The 8,046-nt window shown below is 35.6% G+C and overlaps 1 pseudogene across 1 annotated transcript in view; it reads left to right on the top strand.

Moving 5' to 3' along the window:
• Positions 1–7,563, top strand: part of LOC306886149 (protein-cysteine N-palmitoyltransferase HHAT-like) — a 31,960-nt pseudogene extending 24,397 nt beyond the window's left edge. Inside the window, exons 10-11 of the transcript in view lie at positions 25–169; positions 7,484–7,563. The product of the transcript in view is annotated as a protein-cysteine N-palmitoyltransferase HHAT-like (transcript). The remainder of the gene's footprint in view (positions 1–24; positions 170–7,483) is intronic.
• Positions 7,564–8,046: the final 483 nt, after the last annotated feature.

Here is an 8,046-nt window from a genome sequence, read left to right on the forward strand (position 1 = left end):
CATGCTCTTTTGATCTCGTCTTAGGTGCGCTGTCTGTCGCCTCGGATGCAGAGGCGTGGCCTAGCGCTTATCTCTGCCCTCTCCACTGCATTTCTGATTCTGTCCAATCTGTTTTTTCTTGGCGGGATCCATGTGGGAAGAATCTTCTGGAAGAGGGTGTTTGTCGAAGGTGGGTCATTTAAATGCTTTTGCATACTTTTAAAAAGAGTATTTATTATGGAAATATTATACTTTCAAAAAATATTCTTAGATGTGAATTGAATAATGTTTTAGACATTTAATTTCTGAATAATTTGCTGACAATTTCCTTACTGTCAGTCCATTCAAGAAGTAGATGAGTTTTTGTTCAATGGAACAGATTTGGAGAAATTTAGCATTATATCCTTTGCAGTGAATGGGTGCTGTCAGAATGAGAGTCCAAAAAGCTGATGAAAACATCACAATAATCTACAAGGTAATCAGTTATTGAAGTGAAAAGCTGTGTTTGTAAAAAGCAAATCCATTATTAAGTTTTTTTTTTATTTCAAATCATTGCTTCTGGCAAAAATAGCAGTCCATAATAGCAGTACTTAACATGCTTTAGTATGTTAATCAACACATCAAAATAAATGTACTTTAAACCATGACTAAAGATTATTAAAGCATTATTTAAAAAAAGAACAAAGTTAAAATTTGAAACTCTAACACTTTTTAAAGTGTTTTAAAGAAACAGTCATAAAAGTTATGCTTAAGTACACTTAAATGGCCTTTTATTTCATTAATATATTATCGGCAAGTACTTTTTTAAATATGCTTTTTTTGCACTACAAGTGCACATTCAATACAATTAAGCACTTTTTTTTACAAGGGTAGAGAGACATTCACACATGTCATCAGTCAGATTTATTTCCCCTCAATCTGTAACTGCTGACAAGTCAACCACAGCTGCTGACAACGTGTTTTTAAACTCTGGGAATGTGAAAGTTTTCAACCTTTAACGTTTTGTGGGTCATGTTGAGGCAGTAATTCAGAAAGAAAGCTGTAATGATTTGGTGCTGTGTTTTGTAATGATGTGGGACAGCCTGTCATTTCATCCCAGATCAGACAAAAAAGTGAGGAAATGAATTCATTCTGAAGTGTTCAGATCACATTTTGTGTTGGAGAAGTGCTGAGTCACTGTTTTGTGGTGCATAAGAGATGTTACGAATGATTTCGTAAGATTGTTTGTAGGATTGGAGTGGTTTGTTATTATGAATTATTATGCTTTTTCAATATAAAGTGGCGTATAAAATTCTGAACGTTGATGATTGAAAATGTATTATTAAAAATGTATTTAATAAACAGTTGTAGAATTTTGAGAAAATTAAAACCAAGTAATGTTATAACATAAAATTAAAGGGGTCATCGGATGCCTATTTTCCACAAGTTGATATGATTCTTTAGGGTCTTAATAAAATAATATACTTTGGTTAAAATTTCTCAATGGTAGTGTAAACAAAAACCTTTTTAACCTGTCAAAATCAGCTCTGTTTTGAGCAAGCCATTCTAGTCCATGTAGCTTTAAATGCTAATGAGCTCTGCTGACCCCGCCCCATCTTCCCTGGGGTGACGAACAGACTGTAAACTTCAGCAAAACTGGCTAACTAGCACATTATTAGGAATGGCGATTTGCAAAGATTCATAAAAAAAAAACAACTAATTTCTTCTGTAGATGAAGCTGGATCACGAATGATTCGCGTGAACATAGATGCATTTAGGCAGATCGGGAAAGGTGCATTCCCTTCAAAATGAAAGTAACGTTAATCCTCTGCATCTTCAGCGGCTCAGATGTCAGGAGTAAATTACGACTGCTATGTTCATTATTACATCCAACAACAAAACACTTAAATCACTTAATCGGCAACATCTTGTCTTCCCCTGCACCGGAGTCGACACAATAGCGGACAGCTCACAGCTCACTCAGGGCAGTTCTAGGGTAAGACGGTCTTGTCAATCAACTATCATGGGAGCGGTCTGTACAGAACTATGTCATTCTGACAGGAATCTCAGAACAGCCTGATTTGAGAAAGGGGATTTTAAAATAGGGATTTAAAAAAAAAACACTGCGTGGATTTTTATCATTATAGGGTGGATGTGTACAAGCACTTCCAACACACATTTATGTTAAAATAACTCGTAAAGTGAATTTTGCATCCTATGACCCCTTTAAGAGAAATTATAGCATAAAATAATAAATATTCAAGATGCTGCACTGTTTTTTGGTCACTAATCAAGTAAGTAGATTTGAGACACTAATTGTATAGACAGTCAGATGTTTTTGCTTAGGTAAACATGTAAAGTTGATCATAAATTGTATGAAATAATTTGGCAAAAGTCTTCACAAACTGCTTTAGGATCTTGCTGGTAGCATTTAATGCCAAGTGAAGCACCAGAGAACATCTGTACATTTATCTTTAAAGAGTTATAGAGAGAGAAGTGTGAAGGTCTTTTGGAAAGATAAAAGCAGTTTGAATGTCTGTCTGGAAGTTTCTAGAAGCTGCTATTCATCCATTTGCCACCAAGTACCCTAAACACCACAGAGTCTTAACAACAGTCGCCATGGAATCATTCATTCTTGACATCTCTGAAAGGTAGCCATGCTGATTGACTGACAGCTGCTGCAGGGGTGGGTGCAGACGCTGACGGAAAGGTTTTGTGCCACTCAGTTAGAGGCAGGAGGAGCTGCGGGGTACAGTAAAGCTCAGAGAGAGACCTGCTGGGTGCTGAGACCCTCAGGACCCTGTACTTATTCAGTCATTTATCCATTTCATTCTCCGTTTTTATATAGGAACCATATCATACTACTTTATTTACATTTAATTAGCCCCCCTAAGGCAGTTTTGTTGTTTGTAAGTCAAACTTATTAGAATTTAATTTTTTTTTGTTTTACACGATGATTTGAAGTAGCTTGTCTTACATTTCGGTAATCAATAATATATAAAAATAGCATGAATAGTATGGATTTGATCTGTTTTTGATTTAGAGCTTTGCTCAATGCAACAGTTGACAAACACACACATATGTGTGTATATGTGTGTGTGTGTATATATATATATCTCGTTCGACATTGGATACTTAAATATTTTCATAAAATAATTAAAACAATAATAATTTATTATTATTGTTATTTTAATAATACTGGTAATTATAATATTTAGCTAATTGTAATTCATATTTTTTTTTACTGTACTTTATATTTTTATAATTATATTATTGTAATTTACATTATTACTTTATAATTTACTTGTAACACTTACAGGGGAAGTCGTGGCCTAATGGTTAGAGAGTCGGACTCATAATCCAAAGGTTGCGGGTTCGAGTCTCGGGCCGGCAGGAATTGTAGGTGGGGGGAGTGAATGCTAGCGCTCTCTCCACCCTCAATACCACGACTGAGGTGAGAGCCTTGAACCTCCAACTGCTCCCCGGGCGCCGCAGCATAAATGGCTGCCCACTGCTCCGGGTGTGTGTTCACGGTGTGTGTGTGTGTTCACTGCTGTGTGTGTGCACGTTGGATGGTTAAATGCAGAGCACGAATTCTGAGTATGGGTCACCATACTTGGTCGTATGTCACTTCACTACAGTATTAGTACTTTTTAGTGTTTATTTTTATTTTATTTAGACAAAATACTGTAGAATTTTAATATTTGCCATTTAAGTTTTTGGCCATAAAATGAAAATAATTATCGGCTCATCTGTCAGTTATATTAATTTTTAAAAAAAAGCACGTTTTTTTTTTTTTGTTTGTTTGTTTTTGGCCATCACATTAAAGGGATAGTTCACCCAAAAATGAAAATTCTGTCATTATTTACTCACCCTCAAGTAGTCCCAAACATGAATGAATGTCTTTGTTCTGCTGAACACAAAGGAAGATATTCTGAAGAATGTGGGAAACAGAGCAGTTCTGGGGCAACATTGACTTCCATAATATTTTTATTCCTACTATGGAAGTCAATGATACCCCAAAACAGCCTGGTTACAAACTTTCTTCAAAATATCTTCCTTTGTGTTCAGCAGAACAAAGAAATTCATACAGGTTTGGAACTACATGAGGATGAGTAAATGATGACAGAATTTTCATTTTTGGGTGAACTTTAAAATGATTCTTGACTTAACTGTACAGGCAAGAATTCGGTGCATATCTTAGTATGTCTACTTTGCATATCATTTAAAAAAATATATTTAAATGATGAGTGACTACATTAAGTTATAAATATGTGTCTATATGTGTTTATTTTATTTTTAAGCTAATGTTTCGGAAGAGTTTCCTATGATATAACAATCACCTGTTCTTCTTCTTGCCTCTATAAGTGTGTGTGTTGACGTGTATCTGTGCCTTATTTAATGTAGGTGAGTTTGGTGTGACGCAAGTTGAGTCATGTTGAGAGGATTTGTGTGTAGCTGGATGAGGACAAAGTTCAGAAAACAGATCAGTAGTCTTATACAGACAAAATGAGACATAACACACACTACCTCTGAGCTTCTTTTCTGTCTGACTTTTTGTAGTCTTTCTGCTACATTGCAGTGTTTTGTGTTGTTGGCATGACAAAATGCATTAAGTGGTTAAAGCTGTGACTCCAGCACCTGAAGGACAATGAGATGTAACAAAATGTAATCAGCACCCTTTCTTTTATTCTCATTTTCTTCCTGCTCCATCCTTCTTTTCTCACCCCTGATGCAACAAGGCAAGTCCTTTTAATGAACCCACCAGAGACAAACACACACCTGTCCAGTGTGTTTTAACAGCTTAGGGCTCTTAGTGGACATGTTGAGGAGGAACTGTGATTATGTATAGATAACATTGATAATAATTGGAAATTATTTGTATAAAATAATACTTTAATGTGAAAATGATATATAAAATTTTAAAAATAACATTGATTCATCTAGCAATATGTTTATACATCTTTTTTTATCAACAGCCATAAATGACTGTAACACAAACAGAAGAAATTAATCCAAGAGAGAATGTAATACAAGTAATTCTATAACATATCCATAAGTATTTGAGAGGAGCAAATATAGCACTAAGTGCATTAAGTGAAGTGCTCTGGGAAAAGGTGTCTTACACCGCTGTTCATTTGTTGACTGCAGGGGTCGAAAGAATGTAAATGAGATAATGAGTGAATATGCCCTTGTGCTCTAATAAGATTTCACGTTATATCTGTTAATCTGCATGAGGTAATAAATCAGAGCTCACGTGGGGGAAATTATCACTGGATACTGCGGTAAATTCTAGCAAGCACAGCTAGTGATTCTGTACAGGAAAGCACCAGACTTAAGTGTGTTTTGTGTGTGTAAGTGTTAAAATTGCAGAGCTACAGGCTGTGATTAAATATATTGCAAATGTGTCCAAAAACAATTTAGTTAACTTTTTACTCCTTAATCACGTTCTGTACACACACAATTCACTAAAATACAGGATTGACAACCGCGTTCGACAACCGCATTAACTTCCTAAAAATACAGGTAGAGATAACTGCATTTATAGAAATTCTACGGAGTGTGTATGGAACTGAACTGGACAACTAGTTGTTATTGACGTATTTAAACACTCATCAAAAATGTGCCTTCGTCTGTATGTGAGATGCAAGAAAATGAGAGAAATCTTAACCTTGGCACATTCTGACACAGGGTTATAGTTGTGCTCACGAGCCTGTGGTAAAGTGTTAGTTTTGCCAGATCTTCATAGAAAAAACAAAAGCAACCAACAAGGACAAGCACAAAAAAACACCCAAATGCTTTGTTTTATAACTCCAAAAAAAAAAATCACATATCTCATATCCGCAACAGATCACTTTATTAACTCCATACCAAACCACTAAATTCTTATTCACTCCCACAATACGCCAAAATGTTGCTGTGGTTACAATAATGTTTTGTGCCCATCCATATGTGTATGTGCAAACGTTTACTTGCAACCAAATAATTTAATCTAAAAATGTAATCGAACTCCGAATAAAATTTGATTCTTGAAAGGGATGGTTTAGACCTGAAATAATCAGATAAATAGGAAAAATAAGCATGTGAACTCTCAAATCAGGCTATTTTCTAAATCAGCTTCAAAAATGCCTTGCAGACATGCACAGTGCCATAATTCATATGTTTACGTACATGTTACGTGTGTATGTTTACGACTTGGTTAGTGGAGGAGACCTAAAATTTATTTGTTAGAAAACTCTTTATATTTTAAGCTTTGTATTTAAGATTTGTCAGGTAAATGCAACATTTAAGGTCCTTGCACCCCGAGTCCGAACTTTTCGTATGCGTTTTTTCCATTTATTTCATATTCGTCATCCTTTCCTATCCAAATGCTTGCTACGGATGCGAAAATGCATAAAATCAAACCTGATTCGAATTTTTTTTTATGACAGATGAACGTTTCGGAGGCAGTGTGTTAACGTGATTGGCACAACGAGAGGTCATATTTATTTTTTAACGTGCGAAAATTTCGGACAAGGCTCAGTGTGCAAAGACCTTTAGGGTTCATATAATTTCAGAATCTGAAATTGTATTGGATTAATTTGGATTGGCAAAAATTAGTCATGTAAACATGAAGAGTTCATATGTTCAAGTGCCGTCTTAAAGGTTCCTAAAATTAGCATTTCTATCAGGCTCCTATATTTATGTTCAGTTGTTTCACTTTAATTGCATAGAAAAGGACCTATACATTGCCATTAGAGTAAAATTACTGAACCTATACATAGGAACCTGATAAAAATGCTCATTTTAGATGAAAATTTCAGATGGCACTTAGAGGCTTTTGCATCTGAACTCTTCATATCAAGATAATATATGAACTCAAGTTTTCTGTACTGAAGAATGAACGTAGCGTGAGCTTTAATGTCTGATTTCTGAACAAATGACTCTTATAAATGGTTCTTTTTAATGAGTCCAAATGGCAAAGTGAATTTCCACATAAATTAGCCCTTGGAATCAGACTCACACAATAAGTGAATCGTTAAGAGCTATAACTGAGTACACAGCAGACACTCTTAAAGAATTGTGAGTTGTTTGTAAGTTATGTCCAATTCATAATGGGAACCGTTACTGTGCTGTATAGTGTGCCATATTCGTTAAATTAACTTACATCAGTCTATTTACCGACTGGCTGTTTACATAACGTGTGATTAAAGATGCATATTCACAACAGAGGAGTTGAATTGTGTTCTATTTAAGATTTTAATTTTTTTTTTTTGCTAAAAATTTGATTGGATATTGTTTAACTAACATATGAGATCCTAAATGTTTCATCCTCTTGTTCTTCTGGCGACCTGTATTATCTGTTCAAGTCCTGCTCAAATGCCTTCATTCCATTGACAGATTCAGATACAGCCTCACTTCCTGCTTGGTGTCTCTGTATTATCTAGTTTGTAGACTTTATAATTCAAACCACAATTTTAAGTATGTTTTCTATGTATCTTTGTATTTTACCATTCAAACACTCTCTTCTCTATTTCTCCAACAGGCTGGTCTTCTGTGGCCATTCCAATGGTTGCTTTTCTTTATTGCTTTGCTCAAGTTGGTATTGAGTGGGACATGAGATGACAGCACTCCTCAGAGCAGAATCATGGGAAGGCAAAGTTTCTCACAGAAAACACTATGGCATTTACAGTTTTACCATAGATTGGACCAATCACAATGTGGACAACCAACATTCCTATCAATACCACGTGTTTGTATAGTAGTTATGGTGTATTTGACCAGCGTGTGTGAGTGTGTGTGTGTGTGTGTGTAGAAATGAAATGGTGTGAGTGCTCCAGGTGTGTGTTTGATGGTTAATCCTGTCGCCGCTTTATTTATGAGTTTGTCTGAACACTGATGGTGGCACATGTCTCTGATCAGTGGCCAGGATACAGCCTGGCCATTGCTCTCTCTCTCCCTCGTCCCTCCATCTGTGTAGATTTCCATCCTCTCGTTCATTTTGTCCCTCTGATCTTTCTTGTCCTGATCTCTCTCGTCTCATGTTTTTATCCAACATTGTCTCGTTCTCCTTGTGTACTGTCTTACTAAAAGCTCAAACTGCTCTTT

The sequence above is a fragment of the Barbus barbus genome, assembly GCF_936440315.1.
Source record: "Barbus barbus genome assembly, chromosome: 20".
NCBI lineage: Eukaryota > Metazoa > Chordata > Actinopteri > Cypriniformes > Cyprinidae > Barbus > Barbus barbus.